The sequence below is a fragment of the Triticum urartu genome, chromosome 6A, assembly GCF_056163025.1.
Source record: "Triticum urartu cultivar PI428250 chromosome 6A, HENAU_Tu73, whole genome shotgun sequence".
Taxonomy (NCBI): Eukaryota; Viridiplantae; Streptophyta; class Magnoliopsida; order Poales; family Poaceae; genus Triticum; species Triticum urartu.
This window is the reverse complement of record NC_141878.1, coordinates 132,577,287-132,592,619: the sequence shown is the minus strand read 5'-3', so window position 1 is coordinate 132,592,619 and position 15,333 is coordinate 132,577,287. Positions and strand designations below refer to the sequence as shown.

Sequence of the window (15,333 nt, the reverse complement as noted above, 5' to 3'; positions counted from 1 at the left end):
AATTAAAAAAAAACTGCCATCGCAGTTTTAAAAAATGCCAACCCAACCTCTCCGCACACACACAAAACTGCCATGAGGCCTTTCGTAAATGCCATGCTTTCCGGTGAACGTTCGGATTGGTGTCCTTTCATTTTAGTCACGCAATATCAGTGTAGTTGTTATACACCGAGTCATAATTTCTGAAACTTTGTGACTTTGATTATGACAAATGTTGTAGGTGATTGTGTGCAGTGTGTCTGGGTGTAGCCACAACTTTTTCAATATATATATGTAGGACTACATAAATGTTGCTACATGAACCGCGGAACTTCTACTCCCTAATCAGCTTGCAAAACAGTCTTATATTATGAGACAAGGAGTATATTATGCAAATTTCAAATGAAAGAACTCAATATATTTTTACCGGACTTTTTGCATGCAAAATACTCCTAGTACTCATATACTACGTGATACGTCACAGTAGCTAGCTTCCGGATCAGGTGTGTCAAAAAATGATGTCTTCGTCCCTCTGGCCGTCGCCACTGTCCAGCATGGTGGCGGCGGTGCCGAGGGAGACGCCGCGCTTGAGTGCGACCTCGCCGGCGACCTTCTCCCCGGCGTAGAGCTTCGCTGACTCCATCTGGCGCTCCAGCTCGCGCTGCTTGACGGCCTGGATCTTCTTAAGACGGAAGAACTCCTCCCTCTCCTGCTCGTCAAGCTCGCCCCTGATGTACGTAACGGTGTTCTCCAGCTGCGGCTTCACCACGTGCTCCAGCGCGTTCACGCGCCGGTTGGTCGTCTTGATCGCCTCGTCCAGCGTCAGGAACGACGTCTGCAGCGACGCCAGCTCCACCAGCAGCTCGACGGCGCGGGCGTGCGCCGCACGGCAGGCCGACACCTGCTGCCCGCCGCCGGCGAGCCCGGCGAGCAACGGCGCCCTGGCGCCGGCGCCGTCCGTGAAGTGCTCAAAGTGGGGGAGGCGGACGCCGGCGATGTTGTCGTGGCGGGCGCGCACGCGGAGGCGGGCGGGGCCGGCGACGGACTGCTGGATGACGTGCCGGAGGGGCCCGCCGGCGACGTAGAGCGCCTCGGCGAGGGAGAGGGAGGCGCCGCGCATGGAGTCGCCCACGGCCTCCTTGGCGGCCACGATGCGCTTGAGGATGGCTCGGAACTGCACGGTGAGCGCGTCCGACTTCTTCTTGAGCAGCGCGTGGCCGCGGGTGGCCGCCGCCAGCCGCGCCTTGATCATGCCCATCACCGTCACCGTCGGCACCACGTTCAGCCGCTGTCCCTGCCCCGCCATGCCGCGCCGCCGCCGCCGGAAGCTACCTAGTGTTGGCTCTGTATACTTTTTCTTTCTGCGGAGAGACTCTGTATACTTCTTGATCTGGCGAGCTCGCACCAATTATAGATGCATACGCAGGCGCCAAAGGGACACGTCGGCGTGTGTCGGGATGGTTCAGGAGAAGATGACACACACCGACACACACGAGAGTGCAACATCTGGTGCATGGATGCTCATGCTATTTGGACTATCTTAAGACTTGTGTAGCTATCTGTTCAGTTGTTCATCGCCAGAAAACAGCTGAGCTGGTACACAAATAGTCTCTCGATCCGTTCGGCCATGCATTTTCTGGCTCAGATTCAACTTCATTCGACGAACCCGAATTGAGCCTATGTCATGCAAGCGCATATCTGCAGGGAATATGAAATATCTGGTCGCAAGTCCATCTGATCCATGGGTTTCAAACTATTGCTTGTTGATCACTGTTTTCACCGCTTCGAGTTTTTTTTTTACCTTTGGTCTGTGTTTATTTGTGCGTGTGTTGATGGTGGTTGTGTGTATCCTAGCTATGCATAGTTCCATCGCATATGTATTCATTGTATTTGCATCCACTTGATGCTTCATGTTGAGATAATAAAATCCATCATTTGTCGGGAAAAAAAGTCCACCTGATCCCTATCTAGCTTTTGAACTATTTGCTCTTGTGGAGGGTAGGGTGGATGCGCCGTGTGAGGTCTATCTACCTACCATATAATCTCTTATACATATTATTTTATCTTCCATAAAGCTATGGTAAACCTTTGGCGTACCCTAAAAAAAACTATTTGCTTTTTGAGCTGTAGCCCGTAATGTGTTAACTCCTACTTCTGTTCCATGTTGTTTTGAACTAAAACCACAACATGTGTTATGTTGTTTAACTCTATACTGCACATCTTTTGCGAGAACAATAAACCAAATATTATCAAAGATTCAAAGCTGATTTCATCTTGAAGGGAGATAGTAATACACGATACTTCCAATTGGTCACCAATGCTCGGCATAGGAAGAATGTATTTTTAGTCTCCAACAAGATGAGAGGCGGATCGAAGGTCAGGAAGTTCTCAAAAGCTCTATCACCAAATACCACAAATCTCTGTCCAGGGCGCTGTATGAAAGGAATTTCACCCTTGATGAAACCCGGACTGATGATATTTCACAAGTCATGGCAGAAGAGAATGACATCCTCACAGCAGCTTTCTCTGAAAATAAGATAGAGCTGCGGTGTTCCACATGAAACATAACAAAGCTTCAGGCCCTGATGGCTTCCTCGCAGAATTCTATCAGAATTTCTGGAATGTCATTACATTGTTTTCATGCCGGCCAACTCGACCTATCCAAGCTGACCTTTGGTGAGTCACCCAAAATTAAAGAGGCTGAGCGGATCCAGCAATTAGACCAATATGTCTTCTTAATGTCAGCTTCAAGATTTTTCCCAAAGTGGCTACTAATAGGCTCAACACGACGGCTGACCATGTCGTACGACCATCTCAAACGACTTTCATGCAAAAAAGAAATATACTCGATGGAGTAGCAATCCTACATGAGACTGTTCCTGAGATGCATAAAAAACATGAGTGGAGTAGTTTTTAAGATTGACTTTGAAAAGGCCCATGAAAATGTCAAATGATCGTTTCTTTACCAACCCTTAAGAACGAAAGGATTCTCAGATAAATGGCGTCAATGGATCCAAAGTTTTGTTACTCGAGGTAGTGTGGCTGTAAAAGTCAATGATGATATGGGCCATTACTTTCAAACAAAAAAAGGATTAGTTAGGGTGACTCCATGTCTTTAATGTTATTTAGCACTATTGCAGACATGTTGTCTATTCTGATTTATCGCACTAAGTGGGATGGTCATATTGCAGGAATAGTGCCACACCTTTGTTGGGTAACGTAGTAATTTCAAAAAATTTCCTACGCACACGCAAGATCATGATGTTGCATAGCAACGAGAGGGGAGAGTGTTGTCCACGTACCCTCGTAGACCGAAAGCGGAAGCGTTAGCACAACGCGATTGATGTAGTCGTACGTCTTCACGGCCCGACCGATCAAGCACCGAAACTACGGCACCTCTGAGTTCTAGCACACGTTCAGCTCAATGACGATCCCCGGACTCCGATCCAGCAGAATGTCGGGGAAGAGTTCCGTCAGCACGACGGCGTGGTGACGATCTTGATGTTCTACTATCGCAGGGCTTCTCCTAAGCACCACTACAATATTATCGAGGACTATGGTGGAGGCGGGCACCGCACACGGCTAACAGATCAATGATCAACTGTTGTGTCTATGGGGTGCCCCCTGCCCCCGTATATAAAGGAGCAAGGGAGGGAGGCGGCCGGCCTAGGAGGAGGGCGCGCCAAAGGAGGAGTCCTACTCAGTAGGACTCCTCCTTCCCTTGTTGGAGTAGGAGAGAAGGAAAGAGGGGGAGAGGAACAAGGAAAAGTGGGTTGCACCCCTTCGAATTCAGACCAGAGGGGGGGCGCGCGCCTCCTTCCTTTTGGCCTCTCTCCTCTATTCCCGTATGGCCCAATAAGGCCCATATACTCCCCGGCGAATTCCCGTAACTCTCCGGTACTCCGAAAAATACCCGAATCACTCGGAACCTTTCCGATGTCCGAATATAGTCGTCCAATATATCGATCTTTACGTCTCGACCATTTCGAGACTCCTCGTCATGTCCCCGATCTCATCCGGGACTCCGAACTCCTTAGGTACATCAAAACTCGTAAACTCATAATATAACTGTTATCGAAACCTTAAGCGTGTGGACCCTACGGGTTTGAGAACTATGTATACATGACTGAGACACATCTCCGGTCAATAACCAACAGCGGAACCTGGATGCTCATATTGGCTCCCACATATTCTACGAAGATCTTTATCGGTCAGACCGCATAACAACATACGTTGTTCCCTTTGTCATCAGTATGTTACTTGCCCGAGATTCAATCGTCGGTATCTCAATACCTAGTTCAATCTTGTTACCGGCAAGTCTCTTTACTCGTTCTGTAATACATCATCCCGCAACTAACTTATTAGTTGCAATGCTTGCAAGGCTTAAGTGATGTGCATTACCGAGAGGGCCCAGAGATACCTCTCCGATAATCGGAGTGACAAATCCTAATCTTGAAATATGCCAACCCAACAAGTACCTTCGGAGACACCTGTAGAGCACCTTTATAATCACCCAGTTACGTTGTTCCTCCGGTAAACGGGAGTTGCATAATCTCATAGTCATAGGAACATGTATAAGTTATGAAGAAAGCAATAGCAACAAACTAAACGATCAAGTGCTAAGCTAATGGAATGAGTCAAGTCAATCACATCATTCTCCTAATGATGTGATCCCGTTAATCAAATGACAACTCATGTCTATGGCTAGGAAACATAACCATCTTCGATCAACGAGCTAGTCAAGTAGAGGCATACTAGTGACACTCTGTTTGTCTATGTATTCACACATGTATTATGTTTCCGGTTAATACAATTCTAGCATGAATAATAAACATTTATCATGAAATAAGGAAATAAATAATAACTTTATTATTGCCTCTAGGGCATATTTCCTTCAGTCTCCCACTTGCACTAGAGTCAATAATCTAGTTCACATCGCCATGTGATTTAACATCAATAGTTCACATCACCATGTGATTAACACCCATAGTTCACATCGTCATGTGACCAACACCCAAAGGGTTTACTAGATTCAATAATCTAGCTAGTTCTCATCGCTATGTTATTAACGCCCAAAGAGTACTAGGGTGTGATCATGTTTTGCTTGTGAGAGAAGTTTAGTCAACGGGTCTGCCACATTCAGATCCGTAAGTATTTTGCAAATTTCTATGTCAACAATGCTCTGCACTAAGCTACTCTAACAAATTGCTTCCACTTTCAATATGTATCCAGAATGAGACTTTGAGTCATCTGGATCAGTGTCAAAACTTGCATCGACGTAACCCTTTACGACGAACCTTTTGTCACCTCCATAATCGAGAAACGTATCCTTATTCCACTAAGGATAATTTTGACCAATGTCTAGTGATCTACTCCTAGATCACTATTGTACTCCCTTGCCAAACTCAGGGCAGGGGATACAATAGGTCTGGTACACATCATGGCATACTTTATAGAACCTATGGCTGAGGCATAGGGAATGACTTTCATTCTCTCTCTATCTTCTGCCGTGGTCGGGTTTTGAGTCTTACTCAACTTCACACCTTGTAACACAGGCAAGAACTCCTTCTTTGACTGTTCCATTTTGAACTACTTCAAAATCTTGTCAAGGTATGTACTCATTGGAAAACTTATCAAGCGTCTTGATCTATCTCTATAGATCTTGATGCTCAATATGTAAGCAGCTTCACCGAGGTCTTTCTTTGAAAAACTCCTTTCAAACATTCCTTTATGCTTTGCAGAATAATTCTATATTATCTCCGATCAACAATATGTCATTCACATATACTTATCAGAAATGCTGTAGTGCTCCCACTCACTTTCTTGTAAATACAGGCTTCACTGCAAGTCTATATAAAACTATATGCTTTGATCAACTTATCAAAGTGTATATTCCAACTCTGAGATACTTGCACCAGTCCATAGATGGATCGCTGGAGCTTGCATATTTTGTTAGCACTTTTAGGATTGACAAAACCTTCTGGTTGCATCATATACAACTCTTCTTTAATAAATCCATTAAGGAATGCAGTTTTGTTTATTCATTTGCCAGATTTCATAAAATGCGGCAATTGCTAACATGATTCGGACAGACTTAAGCATAGATACGAGTGAGAAACTCTCATCGTAGTCAACACCTTGAACTTGTCGAAAACCTTTTACGACAATTCTAGCTTTGTAGATAGTAACACTACTATCACCGTCCGTCTTCCTCTTGAAGATCCATTTATTTTTTATGGCTTGCTGATTATCGGGCAAGTCAACCAAAGTCCACACTTTGTTCTCATACATGGATCCCATCTCAGATTTTATGGCCTCAAGCCATTTCGCGGAATCTGGGCTCATCATCGCTTCCTCATAGTTCATAGGCTCGTCATGGTCAAGTAACATGACCTCCAGAACATGATTACCGTACCACTCTGGTGCGGATCTCACTATGGTTTACCTACAAGGTTCGGTAGTAACTTGATCTGAAGTTACAGGATCATCATCATTAGCTTCCTCACTAATTGGTGTAGTAGTCACAGGAACAGATTTCTGTGATGAACTACTTTCCAATAAGGGAGCAGGTACAGTTACCTCATCAAGTTCTACTTTCCTCCCACTCACTTCTTTCGAGAGAAACTCCTTCTCTAGAAAGGATCCATTCTCATTAATGAATATCTTGCCTTCGGATCTGTGATAGAAGGTGTACCCAACATTTTCTATTGGGTATCCTATGAAGATGCACTACTCCGATTTGGGTTTGAGCTTATCAGGTTGAAACTTTTTCACATAAGCATTGCAACCTCAAACTTTAAGAAACGACAGCTTAGGTTTCTTGCCAAACCATAGTTCATACGGTGTCGTCTCAACAGATTTAGATGGTGCCCTATTTAATGTGAATGTAGCTATCTCTAATGCATAACCCCAAAACGATAGTGGTAAATCGGTAAGAGACATCATAGATCACACCATATCTAATAAAGTACGGTTATGATGTTCGGACACACCATTACACTATAATGGTGTTCCAGGTGGCGTGAGTAGTGAAACTATTTCACATTGTTTTAACTGAAGGCCAAACTCGTAACTCAAATATTTTACTTCTGCGATCATATCGTAGATACTTTTATTTTTGTTACGATGATTCTCCACTTCACTCTAAAATTCTTTGAACTTTTCAAATGTTTCAGACTTGTGTTTCATCAAGTAGATATACTCATATCTTCTCAAATCATCTGCGAAGATCAGAAAATAATGATACCTACCGCGAGCCTCAATATTCATCGGACCACATACATCAATATGTATGATTTCCAACAAATCTGTTGCTCGCTCCATTGTTCCGGAGAACGGAGTCTTAGTCATCTTGCCCATGAGGCATGGTTCGCAAGTATCAACTGATTCATAATCAAGTGATTCCAAAAGCCCATCAGCATGGATTTTCTTCATGCGCTTTACACCAATATAACCTAACCGGCAGTGCCACAAATAAGTTGCACTATCATTATTAACTTTGCATCTTTTGGCTTCAATATTATAAAAATGTGTATCACCACGATCGAGATCCAACAAACCATTTTCATTGGGTGTATGACCATAGAAGGTTTTATTCATGTAAACAGAACAACAATTATTCTCTAACTTACATGAATAACCGTATTGCAATAAACATGATCAAATCATATTCATGCTCAACGCAAACACCAAATAACACTTATTTAGGTTCAACACTAATCCCGAAAGTATAGGGAGTGTGCGATGATGATCATATCAATCTTGGAACTACTTCCAACACACATCGTCACTTCACCCTTAACTAGTCTCTGTTCATTCTGCAACTCCCGTTTCGAGTTACTACTCTTAGCAACTGAACCAGTATCAAATACCGAGGGGTTGCTACGAACACTAGTAATATACACATCAATAATCTGTATATCAAATATACCTTTGTTCACTTTGCCATCCTTCTTATCCTCCAATTACTTGGGGTAGTTCCGCTTCCAGTGACCAGTCCCTTTGCAGTAGAAGCACTCAGTTTCAGGCTTAGGTCCAGACTTGGGTTTTTTCACTTGAGCAGCAACTTGCTTGCTGTTCTTCTTGAAGTTCCCCTTCCCTTTGTCCCTTTACTTGAAACTAGTGATTTTGTTTACCATCAACACTTGATGCTTTTCTTGATTTCTACCTTCGTCGATTTCAGCATCACGAAGAGCTTGGGAGTCGTTTCCGTTATCCCTTGCATATTATAGTTCATCACGAAGTTCTACTAACTTGGTGATGGTGACTAGAGAATTCTATCAATCACTATTTTATCTGGAAGATTAACTCCCACTTGATTCAAGCGATTGTAGTACCCAGACAATCTGAGCACATGCTCACTGCTTGAGCTATTCTCCTCCATCTTTTAGCTATAGAACTTGTTGGAGACTTCATATCTCTCAACTCGGGTATTTACTTGAAATATTAACTTCAACTCCTGGAACATCTCATATGGTCCATGACGTTCAAAACTTCTTTGAAATCCCGATTCTAAGCTGTTAAGCATGGTGCACTAAACTATCAAGTAGTCATCATATTGAGCTATCCAAACGTTCATAACGTCTGCATCTGCTCCTGCAAGAGGTTAGTCACCTAGCGGTGCATCAAAGACATAATTCTTCTGTGCAGCAATGAGGATAAACCTCAGATCACGGACCCAGTCCGCATCATTGCTACTATCATCTTTCAACTTAGTTTTCACTAGGAACACATATAAAACATAGGGAAGCAATAACGCGAGCTATTGATCTACAACATAGATATGCAAATACTATCAGGACTAAGTTCATGATAAATTAAAGTTCAATTAATCATATTACTTAAGAACTCCCACTTAGAAAGACATCCCTCTAATCTTCTAAGTGATCACGTGATCCAAATCAACTAAACCATAACCGATCATCACGTGAAATGGAGTAGTTTTCAATGGTGAACATCACTATGTTGATCATATCTACTATATGATTCATGCTCGACCTTTCGGTCTTAGTGTTCCGAGGCCATATCTGCATATTCTAGGCTCGTCAAGTTTAACCTGAGTATTCTGCGTGTGCAAAACTGGCTTGCACCCATTGTAGATGGACGTAGAGCTTATCACACCCGATCATCACGTGGTGTCTGGGCACGACGAACTTTGGCAATGGTGCATACTCAGGGAGAACACTTTTATCTTGAAATTTAGTAAGAGATCATCTTATAATGCTACCGTCAATCAAAGCAAGATAAGATGCATAAAAGATAAACATCACATGCAATCAATATAAGTGATATGATATGGCCATCATCATCTTGTGCTTGTGATCTCCATCTCTGAAGCACCGTCATGATCACCATCGTCACCGGCCCGACACCTTGATCTCCATTGTAGCATCATTGTCGTCTCACCAATCTTATGCTTCCATGACTATCGCTACCGCTTAGTGATAAAGTAAAGCATTACAGCGCAATTGCATTGCATACAATAAAGCGACAACCATATGGCTCCTGCCAGTTGCCGATAACTCGGTTACAAAACATGATCATCTCATACAATAAAATTTAGCATCATGTCTTGACCATATCACATCACAACATGCCCTGCAAAAACAAGTTAGACGTCCTCTACTTTGTTGTTGCAAGTTTTACGTGGCTGCTACGGGCTTAGCAAGAACCGTTCTTACCTATGCATCAAAACCACAACCATAGTTTGTCAAGTTGGTGATGTTTTAACCTTCGCAAGGACTGGGCGTAGCCACACTCGGTTCAACTAAAGTTGGAGAAACTGACACCCGCCAGCCACCTGTGTGCAAAGCACGTCGATAGAACCAGTCTCGCGTAAGCGTACGCGTAATGTCGGTCCGGGCCGCTTCATCCAACAATACCGCCGAACCAAAGTATGACATGCTGGTAAGCAGTATGACTTATATCGCCCACAACTCACTTGTGTTCTACTCGTGCACAACATCAACGCATAAAACCTAGGCTCGGATGCCACTGTTGGGTAACATAGTAATTTCAAAAAAATTCCTACGCACACGCAAGATCATGGTGATGCATAGCAACGAGAGGGGAGAGTGCTGTCCACGTACCCTCGTAGACCGAAAGCGGAAGCATTAGCACAATGCGGTTGATGTAGTCGTACGTCTTCACGGCCCGACCGATCAAGCACCGAAACTACGGCACCTCCGAGTTCTAACACACGTTCAGCTCGATGACGATCCCCGGACTCCGATCCAGCAGAATGTCGGGGAAGAGTTCGGTCAGCACGACGGTGTGGTGATGATCTTGATGTTCTACTGTCGCAGGGCTTCGCCTAAGCACCACTATAATATTATCGAGGACTATGGTGGAGGGGGGCACCGCACACGGCTAAGAGATCAATGATCAACTGTTGTGTCTATGGGGTGCCCCTGCCCCCGTATATAAAGGAGCAAGGGAGGGAGGCGGTCGGCCTAGGAGGAGGGCGCGCCAAGGGGGGAGTCCTACTCCCACCGGGAGTAGGACTCCTCCTTCCCTTGTTGGAGTAGGAGAGAAGGAAAGAGGGGGAGAGGAACAAGAAAAAGTGGGCTGCACCCCTTGTCCAATTCGGACCAGAGGGGGGGCGCGCGCCTCCTTCCTTTTGGCCTCTCTCCTCTATTCCCGTATGGCCCAATAAGGCCCATATACTCCCCGGCGAATTCCCGTAACTCTCCGGTACTCCGAAAAATACCCGAATCACTCAGAACCTTTCCGATGTCCGAATATAGTCGTCCAATATATCGATCTTTACGTCTCAACCATTTCGAGACTCCTCGTCATGTCTCCAATCTCATCCGAGACTCCGAACTCCTTAGGTACATCAAAACTCATAAACTCATAAACTCATAATATAACTGTCATCGAAACCTTAAGCGTGCGGACCCTACGTGTCGGGGATATACCCTGCGGCGTAAACCAGCCGGAAGTATAACCCGGCCGAACTAGGCGTTTCATTGGTAAACCGCCAGAGGATTGACGGTTTACGTGATTGGCGGTTTACGTGATTGGCGGTTTATGTGTCTGGCGGTTCACTGGTATGACGATTCACGAGCCTGAAGACTCATTGGTGACCCAGCACGTGTTCCAGATGGATGACAAGGCCCAAGGCCCAACATGCCGGTTTATGATAATGGTGGGCTGGTTTAAGAGGAAAGGTATGAGGAACATTTATCTTACAAGGAGTTAAGACCTGGACTTGTATCCGGTTTGTATTAGAGATAGACTAGTCCTAATCCTAATAGGACTCTACATGTAACCCGCCCCTCCAACATATATAGGCAGGACTTGTATCCGCTGCTATCTCAAAAGTCCCGGAAGAAAACAGCTTGGACGCTTGGTGGATGTGGAGGCCCTTTTTACTTCAATCCCTACGTCCAAATGAATCAGGTGATATCCATCCAAGTTTGTTTTTGTTGTTTTTGTCAAAAAACAATCTTTGCCTTGGTCTGTAATATTGTTTATGCAGAGCAATTATTTATGACAAAAAGTGATATTATACCGCGGAGATGGAGGCACGCCAACATCTTTTGGCACGGGTGGTCGTCGTTACTCGACGAACTCCCGCGCCGGTTTACAACGCCGTGGCCGTCTCTCGCGGCCGCACCGGTTCACAACGACACGGACAACTCGCCCGTCCACCCTCGCGGCTGGTTCACGCGTCCGCGCCGGTCTACAATGTGGAGGACAATTTGCTCATCCGCGCTGGTTTACAACACCGGGCCGGCTCATCTGCTTAGCTCCCGCGGCCGACTCACCTGTGAGTAATTTCAGCTTCACCCAGTGATCATCAACTCCGTGGTGATAATCTCTGACCTGACGCATCAGGTGAAATCCATCCGGTATATTTTTATATTATATATTGCTTTCTTTAAAAAAAAAGAGGAGCCATTACTTTGTCTTGCAAGTTCTTCAATGTAGGACAGATTAAATCACAAAGCTTTGAAGCTCTCAAATCTGGTTTAAGAATTTCCGGTTCAAAAAGGAATTAACTTCTCGCAAGTTCGAGTTTAAGAGGCCGTCAGAAAATTTCCGGGTCATCAGAAAGTATTCTGGTTTACAATCCGGTTCAAGGGAAAGATGTCTTCCACGAAGCTTTGAAGCTCTCAATATCCAGTTTAACATCCGGTTCAAGAAGGATTTATCTCTTGCAAAAAGTTAAAGGGTGCCAAAGAGGACCTGCTGCCATGATGCGCGGTTCAAACATGGGTATCATGCCTTATTGGCTTATCATATTCTTGATCACTTGGGGGCTTTGGTCGTATCCGAACCATAGTCACACCTCTTGATCGGCGCAATGCCACAATATCACTTGGGGGCTTGGTCATATCCGAACCAATGCAACACCTTTTGATAGGCGAAAGCCACCAGATCACTTGGGGACATGGTCAAGTCTGAACCAGTCACGCCTCTTGATCGGCCTAAGGCCACAAAATCACTTGGGGGCTTGGTCGAACCCGAACCATTGCCACGCCTCTTGATCGGCGTAATGCCAAAGCATCACTTGGGGACTTGTGGTCACGTCTGAACCATAGTCACGCCTCTTGATCGGCCTAGTGCCACAGCATCACTTGGGGGCTTGGTCGAACCCGAACCATAGCTACACCTCTTGATCGGCGTAATGCCAAAGCATCATTTAGGGACCTGGCTAACTCGAACCATAGCTATGCCTTTTTGGGGGCTTGGTCGTGTCCGACCATGGTAATGCCTCTTGATCGGCTCAATAGCCTCTTTTTGCAAATGGTTTTATCATTGCCTTTGCTTGAAATTTTGTTTTGATAAATATTTCTTTTGTTGCGTTTTAAACCGACAATTCTTAAACCGGTTCGACTGTCAAATTACAAATTGGCGGAACGCAGTCAAATCTTAATCTGGAGACTATCTTCCCGGTTTGATTTTCTGTTACCATCCTATTATGGAGTAAACCGGTGTTTATCACAACCCGGTATGGTTTTATCCTAAACCGGCACAATATGGAAGGAGTTATCAGTACTCAAGATTTGGGTTATCACCCTTACTACAAAAAGTTGGTAAAACCAACAATGTGATTCAATGTCACAGGTATGATATATTTCATATTTTTTTATTCTTAAGTGCAGCCTTGGTTATAAACCTGGGTTATATGTTGGGCATTATGACCCGTCCGGCGGTAAACCGCCAGGACACTTTAAACTTGTTGTATGCAGAAACAGGTTTGTTAAACCGGCCTGGCTTTGGACTATAAGTCGCCAGTATATATATATATTTGGATTGCGCCATTGGAATCATGCGCTTATAAATCATTGGGTTATATTATTCAAATAGCCAAGTTTGGCTGAATTTTCATTATGATATTGAATGAATAAGGTTTTCACCGGATTATATTATCTTGAATAGCCAACATGGCTGGATTTTTATGGTTATTAATAACCGTTATTATTGAGTTTTCAAAGTCGCTATAGCGCAATGTCTACTATTTTATCAAAGGATATGATTTATTCTACAATGGAAGGAATAGTTGTAACACCCTCGATGCGGCTATAGCTCCCACGTGTCGAGGCACGACTTAGAGACATAACCGCATTGAAAGCAATGTCGCAAGTTAGGCAATCTTCACAACATCCCATGTAATATAGATAATAAAATGGGAGATACATAGTTGGCTTACACTCGCCACGTCACACAAAGTACATAAATAGCATTACAACGTTCAAACACTCATGGCCCGACTACGGTGCCAAAATAAAAGGTAACCCAACATGCGACACGGTCCCGATCACCCCAACTGGGCACCACTACTGATCGTCAGGGAAAGACACGTAGTATCGGCGTGAGTCCTCGTCGAACTCCCACTTGAGCTCAAGCGCGTCATATGGAACGGAATCATCAGGCCCTGCATCTGGTTTGGAAGTAATCTATGAGCCACAGGGACTCAGCAATCTCGCACCCTCGTGATCAAGACTATTTAAGCTTATAGGTAAGGCAAGGAAAATATGTGGAGCTGTAGCAAGCGACTAGCATATATGGTGGCTATCCTGTTTGCAAAAGAGAGCGAGAAGAGGTTGTTGGAAATATGCCCTAGAGGCAATAATAAAAGCATTATTATTATATTTCCTTATTCATGATAATTGTCTTTATTCATGCTATAATTGTGTTATCCGGAAATCGTAATACATGTGTGAATAATAGACACCAACATGTCCCTAGTAAGCCTCTAGGTGACTAGCTCGTTGATCAACAGATAGTCATGGTTTCCTGACTATGGACATTGGATGTCATTGATAACGAGATCACATCATTAGGAGAATGATGTGATGGACAAGACCCAATCCTAAACATAGCACAAGATCGTATAGTTCGTTTGCTAGAGTTTTCCAATGTCAAGTATCTTTTCCTTAGACCATGAGATCGTGTAACTCCCGGATACCGTAGGAGTGCTTTGGGTGTACCAAACGTCACAACGTAACTGGGTGACTATAAAGGTATACTACGGGTATCTCCGAAAGTGTCTGTTGGGTTGACACGGATCAAGACTGGGATTTGTCACTCCGTGTGACGGAGAGGTATCACTGGGCCCACTCGGTAATGCATCATCATAATGAGCTCAAAGTGACCAAGTGTCTGGTCACGGGATCATGCATTACGGTACGAGTAAAGTGACTTTCCGGTAACGAGATTGAACGAGGTATTGGGATATCGACGATCGAATCTCGGGCAAGTAACATACCGATTGACGAAGGGAATTGTATACGGGGTTGCTTGAATCCTCAACATCGTGGTTCATCCGATGAGATCATCGAGGAGCATATGGGAGCCAACATGGGTATCCAGATCCCGCTGTTGGTTATTGACCGGAGAGCGATCTCGGTCATGTCTACATGTCTCCCGAACCCGTAGGGTCTACATGCTTAAGGTTCGGTGACGCTAGGGTTGTAGGGATATGTATATGCAGTAACCCGAATGTTGTTCGGAGTCCCGGATGAGATCCCGGACGTCACGAGGAGTTCCGGAATGGTCCAGAGGTAAAGAATTATATATGGGAAGTCTTGTTTTTGTCACCAGAAAGGTTTCGCGCATTATCGGTATTGTACCGGGAGTGCCGAAAGGGGTTCGGGGGTCCACCAAGGGGGTCCACCTGCCCCGGGGGGCCACATGGGCTGTAGGGGTGTGCGCCTTGGCCTATATGGGCCAAGGGCACCAGCCCCAAGAGGCCCATGCTCCAAGAGATGAGGGAAAGGAAGAGTCCTAAAGGGGGAAGGCACCTCCTAGGTGCCTTGGGGAGGATGGACTCCTCCCTGGCCGCACCCTTCCTTGGAGGAAGGGCCAAGGCTGCGCCCCCCCTCTCCCTTGGCCCTATATATAGTG

General features: G+C 44.9%; 1 pseudogene; it reads right to left on the bottom strand.

Annotated features, from left to right (window-relative positions):
- Positions 1 to 361: 361 nt before the first annotated feature.
- LOC125515983 (V-type proton ATPase subunit D pseudogene) lies at positions 362 to 1,702 on the bottom strand (annotated as a pseudogene).
- Positions 1,703 to 15,333: the final 13,631 nt, after the last annotated feature.